The 12,774-nt window shown below is 41.1% G+C and overlaps 1 long non-coding RNA gene across 1 annotated transcript; it reads left to right on the top strand.

The window, feature by feature from the left end:
- The first annotated feature begins 228 nt into the window (after window positions 1-228).
- LOC132152760 (uncharacterized) lies at window positions 229-8,595 on the top strand. Its single transcript, XR_009436574.1, has 3 exons — window positions 229-2,217; window positions 4,515-5,773; window positions 7,435-8,595. It is a non-coding gene; the product is annotated as an uncharacterized LOC132152760 (long non-coding RNA).
- Window positions 8,596-12,774: the final 4,179 nt, after the last annotated feature.

Raw genomic sequence — 12,774 nt, 5'->3', positions numbered from 1 at the left:
TCAAACAAACGTGAGCGACTGTTGCCCTCCCCAACCTGTTTATAACATTGATACGCTTAAGGAAACACACTAGACTAGAACCTGGCGCATTCGTTTTCGTATAAATGATTGATCTTTTATTGACCAGAAGACACCCGTTTGTTGAGACCGTTCTTTTTGGTGACAGGTGTAACTACGTTGCTTATGAGTTAAAGACAAGTTATTATTATTACTTTATTATTATTATCATTTTTTACATGATCTATTAAGTTATGCAATATTACATAAAAGTGGTGTCTAGAAAGTAATTTCATTTTCAAATAATAATATTTAAAAACACTTATTTGTCCAACCGGATCAAATCCAGTGTGGTGTGACAAATAGGATGGAAGTCATTTTGGTGTTTTGTGATCCCCATAGACTCTCATGACTATGTGTCAGGTCATTAAAAATCTGCATTGACCCTTAGATTATAGCTAATAGACAAGATAAGCATTGCGAAAATTTGGCTGAGCTGAAGAAATGTTGGTTTGTATATTACAGCTTCCTGGTTCCCAGGTTCCAATCACATCATTTGTTCAATGGATTTGATTTGTATCAGATATTAGGAGACAGAGCTCCAGTGTGTGCTGGGCTGTGCTGAGGTAATAAGGAGTGGTGGGACATGCATGAGGGGTTCACTGTTCTAACTGAAGATGAAGCTGGTAAAGACGGGACCATATAGCTTGGAAGACTGTTACACAGGAGCAGCTCTATTCTACAGCACTGAGAGAAGACGCTCCACTTACACAAGTCATGACTGTGTGGAGGTAGCCAGCGGTCAGCACCTTAAGAACAGATATATCCATGACACTCAAACTCTGTTCACTTTCTCTTTAAATGAGGGAAAGGAAACAGACCCAAGTCTTCCAAATTAGCTCTGCAAATATTTGCTGGAATGGGGCTAGTGGTTTTGTGCCCATTTCAAAAGCAAATTTAACAGACATGGTGTTTGGTGTTGATTTATTTTTTTATTATTTATGTCTGTAAATATCAAAGTATTTTAGGTTTGTTGGTTGGTATGTCCTCATTTGGAACAAGGAGTAAAAGAGTGTAATTGAGTGGATGAGGAAAACACTCTTTCAATCAAACTCACTCTCATTTTGACCATTTGGTACAGGTCAGTGTGAAACTGTGTGGTGATTTTACCCATCCCTCATTCTTACCATAATGGCCAATTGTTCCTCTAAACAATCATTAAAGTCTTTTATTTTCTATTTATGTTGAACTCTTGTTTTCTACATTAACTGGACCAATCCATCCGTTCTCCAAACCTCTTGACAGAAGTAGGATCACAGGAAATCCAACAAGCCAGTACATCAGAGGGCTAACACAAATAGACATACAAATATTAATTCACATCTATTGGCATTTTTGGCTCTGTAATTCACCTGCATCTCTTTGGATTGTGGGGAAAACTGGAGCAGCCAGAGGAAATCGATGCCAACACAGATAAAACATGCAAACTCCCCACAGAAAGGCCTCATTGCTCAGCAGGGAGTCCCAGGCTGTGTGGCGACAGTACTACCCAATGAGCCACCATGCCGCCCTGTATCTGGACCATTAATCTAAATATATTCTTGGCATGAAATAAGCACTTCATGAATTACAGTCACTAGAGTCTTGAAGAACCCTTGCCAAACTCTCCTCTAAACTTGGTGACTTACTTCCATTAGCTCACCTTCCACAGATTTAATTTACAGGTACTGTAAAGTCCTCATGGAAACCAGGTATGTGTGAGCAATTCCAGCATGCATAAATGGAATGCAACTTGTTTTTACATTTTTGCATCTTGACTCTGAAAGATCACAGAGACACAATTACAGAGTGTGTGGATCCCACTGAGCATGTCCTTTTCCCTTTGATGGATGTAAATAAAGACATGGCTCCTTGCAGGCCTGCCTATTGAACTTGGCTGTTGACAATGCCTCAGAAGTGGTCAGATCCAGTCAGAAATCCCTCCTGCCCTCAAGAAAAGAGCCCACGTCCTTAAAGGCAACACAGTAGTGGCTGTTCCCTGTCAACCGGGCAATGGCAGTGGTTCAGTCACCAACCCAGGCTCTTTTAGTGAGAGTCCATTGATGTAGCAGAGTTATTAATTTGCCCTGTGAAATAAGAGGACACCCGGGCCAAAACAGAGGGAGATGGGTGCCTTTCAAATAATGCCAGCCAGGGAGCCTTTCATCTGCTGTCATTGGGGTGAGTGAACTGGGTCTACTGGGTTCTCACATGGGCACCAGTGCTACCCACGGAACTAACCAACAAAGGGTGGGCAGGAGGGACAGGGAGAATGAGTGCCGAGGGGGAGGAGGAGAAAGAGAGAGAGAAAGAGTGTGGGCAACTTGGTGTTTCTCCACTATTAACTGGTAAACAACTCTGTTTTTAGTTGTTTTCGTTCTTTGGAATGCCGTTCTTGTGGATTGTGGTGGGATTTGGTGTTCTGTGAGCCACTCTTTCAATCCCCTGAAGGTAATAGCAGCTTTTTCCCCCTCACCACTTCCTGCTGTCCCTAAAAACTTCAGGGGAAAGAGGGACAGTGCCCTCAAACTGCATGATAAACTATGTAGGGTCCTAACAACCTCCATACTCCAGCAATTCTCTCTACGGTGGAAGCCAAAGGCAATTTTACAATTAAACACTCTTAGAAAAATGCAAAGGAAAAACCTTTAAAGGAAAAACGTTGCACCTTATCTACTCTTAAAACAGGGATACTGAATTCTGCTCCTGGAAGGTCACTATCATGCAGAATTTAGTTTCAATAATAATCAAATTGGATCTAAACTCTGCAGGACTTTGGCCCTCCAGGAGCAGGATTGGACAATGCTGCCCTAACCGTGAAAGATGTGTCCCATTTTGCAAACTTTTACGCTGTTCTGCGCCACATTGTAGCAAAATAGTGCTAGTAGTGTGTTAAAACACACGAAAAAGTGCAGCATTTGAGAACACTAGCTTTCTAAAATTCCTATATTAGATGACATGGTGTGTAGTTTATGTGCACAATCTATAATATATCATTTAAGACAGAACTTTTGTTAAGGGCACCTGAATCCCAACTTCACTTGAAGTCTCTGGAGGCCTCTGTTTTGATTGGAGCAGAGATAGAAGATGTCACTGAATTCATTCATGCATGCAGAGGGCTGTGCAGTGTCAATGTCCAATTACTCCATTCCTCCACATGCAGTGGAGCACGAGGAGTGGTTGGGGCAGTCACAGCTGGAGCAAGCAGGGAAAAAATAATACCAGAGATGTATAAAAGCAGAGGCTAAAAGCAGCCTGAGCTAGCCGCCTGCTAAAAAAACAAAGCACTGCCCAGGGGACAAGCACAGGGTCGGGCAGTGTGGACCGGACTCGCCACAGCCGCGTCTCCACACGTTAGTGCTACTGCCAAATGGCTGTAATTGAGGCCTAAAGTCAAGAGCCCTGAATAACTCAATGCATCAATAGCAGTCTGTGGGACCTCCCCCCTCTATGGTTCTCTTTACCTTCATTACCGACCTGAAACCTCAGGTCTTTTTTTTTCCATGGATGAGCTGAAACCTCAATCACCTCCATGGCTGTGATGACCTTTACTCTTGGCTGAATATATGAGATAATGGGATGAAAGTGGGTTTCAGTGTTTCTGTTTCTAGAATAATCTCTTTTGAAACTTTCTTTTGTGTTTGGGATTAAGGAATTTTAACTCATGCAGTGTGTTTTGAAGCCCACTTCAAATATATTGTTCATTCATACACCAGAAATTAGTTTAAGATGTCACTCTGATTATGGCCTATCCTAAAAGAACCCAAAAGAAGTCAAAGCTGTTTGTGATTCACAGGGATCTTGATAACGATAAACATAGTGATCATTATTTTGATGATTGTCCAGTGTTGTTTTGCTTAACCGATAGCTGTGAAGGGATCCATCCTAATGGCAGCGTTTAAAATGAATTAGGGCACATGCTGCACATTTCTGCCTGTTTATTGGTTCTACTGGGTTCTTCTCTCAGGCTTCAGAGGCCTGGGCTGCTTTTCTCCTGCACGCATGCCACAGCTGTGGTCACTGTGGTGATGTTTCACTGCTCAGAATGGATTCACCAGCTCAAAAACGTTCTTATTATATTTATATTTTACTATACCGCTGCTGCCCTCGCCAGCTGTGTACTGGCTAACAGCCCGTTTCCTTTAAATAGGCTGTGACAATATGATTAAACAGCTAAAATGAAGGTAAACATCAACATTCAGTGCCCAGTATTGACATAGAGCCCACAAGCAAAAAAGGCTGGATTTTAGGCCTCAGTTTTTGCTGAGAGGCAAGACTAAGGTAAAAGGCAAGAGTACAATGATTCTCAGTGAGCAGGAAATTAAGTTTGATATTATGTCGGAAGCTGTCAAGCTTGTTTAAATGTACACCTGCCAATGCGAATATTTCTGCACTTTAAAGTAATCATTCAAGCATCCCAAGGTTGGATTGATCTTCATGAAACTTATGGACCTATTAATGGATTTTTGTTCTGAAAGGTGGTGCTTGAAGAAACACAGAGGAAGAGGACAGAAGGGATAGAGAAGGGAGAGGGAGACTATTGCGCAATAACGCAAGTGAAGAAAACACCGAACAGATCCTGCGTGTCCATGTTGTACGGGTTTGTCTCGTGATCTACTGGGGATGCCACTGTCACCCCGGCTGTGGCAAGCTGCTGTGGTGCTGCTTCAAGCTTCAAAGACTGTAGTCGTGCCCGCAGCCCTAATTAGAGGGTGCTTGCTTGGAGCTGGGGATAAGCTAGCGGAACGTATGCGCAAGTGCACACACTATGCTTCAGTAGCAGTATGCTGACATGGATGAAGGGAAGGGATAGCATCCTACTCTCATCTATCTCATAATAGTCTCTCTTTCTATCTGTTTGTATCTCTTTCTTTCAATCCATGGCACAGGCCTGGAAGGAAACCATTAGTGCTGTAGATGTAGCCTATCTGCGACTGTAGCTATAGGGAGTCTGGGCCTCCTGTCTGTATATTTCTCTAGGCCCCTGACCTTTTTTAAGATAAGCTTGGACGAAGATGTGTTATATGTGCTATATGCGAATGATTTGAAAAAAAAAAAAAATTAAATGTAAATGACCCAAAATAAAATCTTGCTTGAGTAATTTTCCAATTCTACCAATATTAAAATAAACTTTCTTAAAAAGTAATTTGGTTTTGCGTTGTGTTTCTACATTGCTTCTGTTTTCAGTCTCCTTCCTTTCTTGTCTTTTATGGTGAGCAGATTTTTGTGTTTTTTACTGACAGTATGACTCAATCGGCATATAAAACTTCTCACCTCTCGCCTTGATTTTTTTTTTTCTTATATTGTGGCTTTAAATTAATTATTTTACTGGATCCTAAAATAATTTTTTTTGGTAATAATGTGGATCTCCTTGGATCTGTGGGCCGCTAGAATCATTCCCACATTTCAAGGATATAGTTAGTTTGTGGTTAAAAATACCTGGTTATTTCCTTAGTGTAATGATTTAGTAGACACCAGAGGATTACTGCAACATCCTTTCATCATTCCACAACTCTTAGCCATTAGTACACACTGTGACGATGAATCAGTTCATTATCACGGCCACATCTCCTCCTGGACTGTTAAATGCTGCTTATGATCGGCACAGCAACATAGTGGTCCTTTTTTGCTAATTTTAACCTCCTCCCTGTCTGTCTTCAGGTCCCCTCACATTCCCTGTCTCACCTATATAGGGAGGGAGACCCACAGGCCTGCAGTACAGCTAATCCAACCATAGGTAAACACTGTCTTACCACAGACATGCTCACTTAGGGCTATAATGGACAAAAATACCACACTGCGATGAATGCACACTCACACATCAGTATGCACACATACACCTTAAAGCAGACTTACTGTTTGTTGCTCTCAGAGAGAGCTTATATCATTCAGGGTTTTCCAAGAAAGACCACAATCTGATTCATGACACATTTTCTGTCCTCATGGTTTGTGTATATATTACAGTAAATTGTCCCATAGTGCTTTCGTCTGGGGAAGGGAACTGAATTAGATTGAGATGGGACAATCAGGATACTTACAGCCATCTAATATTTACAATATGTGATTTATTGTTTATTTATTTATTTATTATATAGTTTAGCATTAATAGGTAAGCAACATCATGCTCTGCTTTCTGTTTTTTTTTATATTTGGACTGACTTACTTTCTACCAATACACTTCCATTCAAACGTTTGCTCAAAAGTAACACACAGACATTTACAATGTTACAAAACTACACTTACAAAGGAATTGTATCACAGTTTCCACTAAAATGTTAAGCATCACAACTGTTTTCATCATTGATAATAATAAAAAATAAAATGTTTCTTGCAAATCAGCATAGAATGATTTCTGATGTGACACTGAAAACTGGAGTAAAGACTGCAGAAAATTCAGCATTGCATCACAGGAATAAATTACATTTAAAATATGTCTAAAAAGAAAATCATTATTTTACATTGTAATAAAATTTCATAAAATTCCTGCTTTTATTGTATTTTTGATCTAAATAAATTCAGCCTTGGTGAGCATAAGAGACTTGTTAAAAAATGTAAATGTTAAATTAAAATTTATGAATATCAATGGTGTAAAAAACAAACAAATATTTTTTAACAATTATTTTTTTTTATGTTTCACAGAGGAAAGAAGGTCAAACTGATTTTATAATGACACACGAGTGAGTAAATGATAATAGCATTTTAATTAGCATTTTCATCCCTTTAAATAGATCAATGCAAGAAAAAAATCATATTAGTAAAAATGACATTGCCTTGACTGTAATTTTATTAAATTAATCGCATAACCAAATGTATTAAAATTGCTATATTAATGAACAAGCCAAGACCTAATATTAATTGTTCTCGCCAACGAAAAGCAGTGGAAAAATCCGCTTATATTTTTGGATATCTATAAATGATCAAACTTTTATTTCCGCATATAGATATGGGTGGAGGTGTTCTCTGCAGACTCACAATTGAAAGTCAAATTCAGAATAGGAAGGAAAGTGGAGGAGACTCATTGAACAAACTTCATGTTCACAAAAAGATTCAAATCTGAAGGAAGTAATAATGGCAACTCCCATGCAGCCGCTGGAACTCATTGGTACTCTTGTGCTAGCGTGTGCTAACAGTCCCACCTCAGCCCCAATTTGTCATCAGTAGTGATTTAAAACAGGCAAGTGCAATCAGTGAGCGGCGTACAGATGCACTGAAACCAAAACATTGTTTTGTGATCTTCGCAGATTTCAAACGTCAGCAGCGGGGTGTTTAATCACGCCAGTTTTAATACTTCTGTAAGAACAACAGAATTTACCGGAATTGCCATTTAATCAGAAGTTATAATAATGACTAATGTTATTGTCTCCTATGTTTCAGTCAACATATCTTTTATCTTCCCAGAAACACCCTTCCTGGACAAAATATACTTCAGAGAAGTGTAAAGAAGAGGAAAAAGTTAAAAGCATTATAAGAGAACATGACAAGAAGACTAAACAAGAGACTGAACAAAAGGGGAAAAGAGTGAGAGAAGAGATAAACAGAAATAACCTGACACTCAAAAGGATAAACTGAGTGAACTATTCCACAACACAGTAACATTCGAGTCTATGAATGCACATGGAAAGGTCTGGAGATGAAAGGTATAGCCTGGGTGAGACTGATCAGTGATGTTATATGAGCGAGAGCCAGAGTCACTTGCATCGCTCATCACTCCGGCCCAAAAGTGCACATTCCCACATCCCAGTGCACCACTTTAAAGAGTGTCCCGGCTGCTCTGGTTCGCCACTCCCTGACGAACTGCAACTCTGAAACGGCAAATATCAATACATTCATTATGCACTTTATATTTATACATTTATATTCATGCTTTTATATAATCCTTGTATTTTGCTGCTAATAGTATTTTTAGAGAGGAGATGCAAGGCCGCACTAGACTGGCAGAGAGACTGAATGTTTGTCGAGTGGGTATGCAAGACAGACAGAGAGAGAGCGATTTGGCCGGCTGTGGTTTTTAAAGGGCAAAAGCAATGGGCGCCCTGGTCAGTTCAGAGCACAGCTGTGTAGGAAAGAAACAGCCTCGATCCAACCCAGCTGTGGCTGCTGGTGTGCTGCTGGCACGAGGCATATTAACCCATCTGTAACAACCAATGAGCTTTTCACACCGTTTAAAAACTAACCAACTAATGGCTGGAATGGCATGAGATATTTGTCAGCTGAGAGTAAAAGGAATACAAAAAGGCTTTGGCGAATAAATAATGTGGCTTTAGAGCCAATCAACTGGTTAACCTTATGATGGAATAGTTCACCCAACAATGAAAATTTGCTGTTAATTTACTCACCTTCACGCCATCCGACTGCGTGAACTATGCCTGAACCAGAAACTGAACCATAATATATGACTACATCGATTCAAGAGCAAAAATCAATTATAATAAATCATAAAATGGCGCCGTGCGTAGTTGCCTCAGTTTGTAGCCCCTTGGTACTTTTACTATTTTGTTTGCTTGTCCTGTTTTAACTAACTTTTTTTCCTATCCGCTTGACTATGGACCAACTCCTAAACATCGGAAACAGCACACCAAATGCATTTTGCCAATTTAGGCATTCGGACATTTTACTGGATGTCTGTATTTTATTCACATATAATTATTTCTTATTATCTGTGTTGTTGTTGTCTCTGTGTATTGGATTCCTACAAATTACTTATATGTGCAAACATACTTGGCAATAAAGATCTTTGTCATTCTGATACTGAGATGGATTACAAATTATAATCTGAATATCTACAAACCTAAACATCACCAAAACATCACTAGATAAATATATCTTTGTTTAGTCTTCACATTTTTTGACAGATTTTAACCAGCAAGTAACTTAATGTTACAAATATGAAAAACATACTTCAGATACAAAATTATGAAAAATTATGAAAAATACCATTTCATAGTGGATAAGACATTTTTATGTACTGCAAATTTTCTCAATATAGAAAATGGATGTAAGCATGCTGTTTAATCTCGGCCCATTTTCAGTGCAGTATTTCTTTTAATGGACAGGTTTGCATCACATCTACAAGTTCACAATTACAAACAGCTTGAACATTTATTGACAGGTTGTCTGTAAATGTTCAACCTGTGGAATAAAGGGAAGAGGGCAAGAATGAGTGAGAGAGAGCACGAGCAAGCAAGCAGTATAATCAGAGGCTGCACTGGCCTCTCGTAACCCTTCCTTTCTGATAGCTGCACAGCCTCTGGTCCAATGAACTCTGAATTGCAACACAACTTTGAAAAAAAAAAAGAGCTCAGAGTCAGAAATAGTTATGATGAGGCAATGTAGTCACCATAATATAGATATAATTTTAGGTCTGTTATTGTATGTGAGAGTCTAGTGTACATGTGAGGGTCATTCATCATGGAGAGGTGCATTGTTTGTGAACCTGGAATCAATTATCAGAAATTCACTTTGTTTGAAGCAGAGTTGATAGTCTAGTGGATAATCATCACTTACAGTATTTAAAAGCTTCAGTGCTGACTCTAAACTATAATGATTGATATAAATATGGCAAACTCCATGTACACCCTTAAAAACACAGACGGCTCCAGAAGCCCATCAGGGGGTCTGTCCTGCAGGGCATTGGGCACGAGGGGAGTGATATTTACACTCGGAGACTCCAAACACACTCATTCATTGTTCATGAGTTTATTGTGTAGAGTACAATATTACTTTAGCTGGCTCCCAGAGATTTTGCTGATTGTTCATATTGTTTCATTGAATTTTATTTAAAATGGACCTAAACAAATGGTCAGTGAGTGAATTCGCTTGCTAATGGAGAGTATTTTGCAGTGCCATTTGTCAAAAAATGCCAAAGGGTTCGCCTTTAGTGACGCTTCACAGATCTGCTGCATGAGTCAATTATTTTCTGTCCTTTTCTGATGGTTTTATAATATCGCATTGTTCATATGTGGTTTTACAGAAATATTTTGGCTTAAATACAATTTCAGCTATGTTGACAGCGTTTGTGGGCACAACAAAGAATTCATCCGTCAGATTTTAAAAACAAAGGAAAAATCCAGTGGAACTCTTACAGTGGAAATCCGTAGGGCATATACAGAACAAATGTTGTATTACATTGAAAATATAAACATTAACATTACAAATGTCAGCACGGGACTGATGTGATAGAAGGATTTACCAAGCTAGTCTGTTCTCAGAAAAGCAGACAAACTCAGTAACTTTTTCATGATATCTTTGCAAGAATATACCAAGAAATGTTAAAGCACTTTTTTGCAAAAGGTCCAGGACTCAAAATGCATCTTTCTCTATTGATGATCATTGAAAATTAACTACATATTTTATACAGTAAACATACAGCATATAAAGTAAATAAGATGAGACAGATGCCCTTTCACCTAATTTCTCCTAAGGATATTTTTGTACCGACTGGGTGAACGTGTGGCAGGAAGCAAGTGCAAGATTAATGATATTTAATGAAGACAATGATACAGACAGTACTTGAGACACAAACAACGCTGGGAGGAATGCACAGTCCAAGATGGTGGTGATGAGTGACGAATCCAGAAGACGGAGGTGAGTAGGCAGCAGGAGAGGGTGACACAGGAACTGCGGGGAAGCGAGCCGAAGGTAAGTGGTGTTGCTTGGTGGTGGGTTGCATAGAGTGGACGGGGTTCCGGGGAGCGACGGACATCCAACGCAGAAACACACAAGAAAGCACAGGATAGGTTATAAACACGAAACAATGCTCTCACGAACACAAGACGCTAGACAAGCCAATATATAGGAATGAGTAATGAGTGACAGCTGTTGCTGATGACAATTAACGGAGATGCCCACAAACTAATCAGTGCTGACGCGTAACACACAGACTTCACCCACAAAGTGCAAAACCCAGAGATTACGGTTTACCCCCCTCTAAGAACGCCTCCTGGAGTTCCCAGAAGGACCTACCTGCTGATTGTAATCATCAATAAGGGAGTGATCCAGTATGTCCCTAGCAGGTACCCAACTCCTCTCCTCCGGACCGTAACCTTCCCAGTCAACCAAGTACTGGAATCCTCGTCCCCTCCGTCTCGAGTCCAAAATACGATTGTGACGAGTGGGGCGGGGCCGAGGGACATGGGAGCGAGGCCGGGGGAGTGATTGGAGATGAACTACACCTGTTCGTCCCACCGGTCTCGAGGCCCATGGAGGAGATGGAAGGATATAAAACTGGAGCGACAACAGTGAAGAACGAGAGAGGACCAGGCCTGGGCTTTTAGTTGTGTTTTGGTTTTTATTTTATGCGCACCAGTCGTCCGTGAGGGGCTGGTGCGCTGTTTTGTGTTTATTTTGTTATTAAAATGTTTTTGATTGTCCGCCGGTTCCCGCCTCCTTCTTCCGGATGAATATGAAGGTTGATATCGTTACAGTGGTGCCGAAGCCCGGAAGAAGGAGGCGGGAACCGGCGGACAATCAAAAACATTTTAATAACAAAATAAACACAAAACAGCGCACCAGCCCCTCACGGACGACTGGTGCGCATAAAATAAAAACCAAAACACAACTAAAAGCCCAGGCCTGGTCCTCTCTCGTCCTTCACTGTCGTCGCTCCAGTTTTATATCCTTCCATCTCCTCCATGGGCCTCGAGACCGGTGGGACGAACAGGTGTAGTTCATCTCCAATCACTCCCCCGGCCTCGCTCCCATGTCCCTCGGCCCCGCCCCACTCGTCACAACGATTAACCGAATAGGTCGGTTCCCCATCTACGAGACGCAGTGGCGGGAGAACCGGGGTAGGCGGATTAATACGTGAATAAAACATGGGTTTAATTTTGGACACATGGAAGGCGGGATGTATTCTCCTGTACGCTGGAGGTAGTTTGAGGTGGACTGTCACCGGACTAATGATCTTGGTGACAGTAAACGGGCCAATAAATTTGGGAGCTAATTTGTTAGAAACGGAACGGAGAGGAATATTGTTAGTAGAAAGCCACACTTTTTGACCCACGACGTAAACGGGAGGCTTTGACCGGTGGCGATCGGCCTTGGCCTTAGTGCACTCCCTCATCCGGAGCAGAGTCTCGCAGAGTCTTCAGATTCCAGACTAGGAAAAGCTGGTGGCTGGTAACCTTATGCTGCACTGAAATGGAGAGAGGCCCGTGGCTGACACTGGTAATGAATTGTGAGCGTACTCCACCATAGAGAGTTGTTGGCTCCAGGAAGAAGGATTCTTGGAGACCAAACATCACAACGTTCTCTCTAAATCGTGGTTGGCTAGCTCAGACTGCCCATTACTCTGAGGATGATAACCCGAAGACTGACTAATCATCGCTCCTAGCAATTTACAAAATTCCTTCCAAAATTTGAATATGAATTGGGATCCCCTGTCAGAAACCACGTCTACCGGGAGGCCATGGTCAAAACGACCATCATCCCATTAGAGGGCGGGAGGGTGGTAACAAAATCTAGTGCGATAAGTGACCAGGGTCTCGAAGGGACAGACAATGGTTGAAGAAGCCCCTCAGGAGGCCGGTTAGACGACTTACCACTGGCGCAAACTGAGCAAGCCAAAACAAAATCGTGGACATCACAAGCCATAAGTGGCCACCAGAATCGTTGTTTAACTAACCCCTTGGTTCGGCTTATCCCTGGATGACAAGCAACGTTAGAGCAGTGACCCCACTGAATAACTTTGGGCCGTAACTCTTCCGGCACAAATAAACAGTTCGGTGGGCAACCGGGCGG

This window comes from Carassius carassius, chromosome 11 (assembly GCF_963082965.1).
Source record: "Carassius carassius chromosome 11, fCarCar2.1, whole genome shotgun sequence".
In the NCBI taxonomy this organism is placed as follows: domain Eukaryota; kingdom Metazoa; phylum Chordata; class Actinopteri; order Cypriniformes; family Cyprinidae; genus Carassius; species Carassius carassius.
The sequence above is the reverse complement of the archived record's forward strand: the minus strand, read 5'-3'. Positions and strand labels throughout refer to the sequence as shown.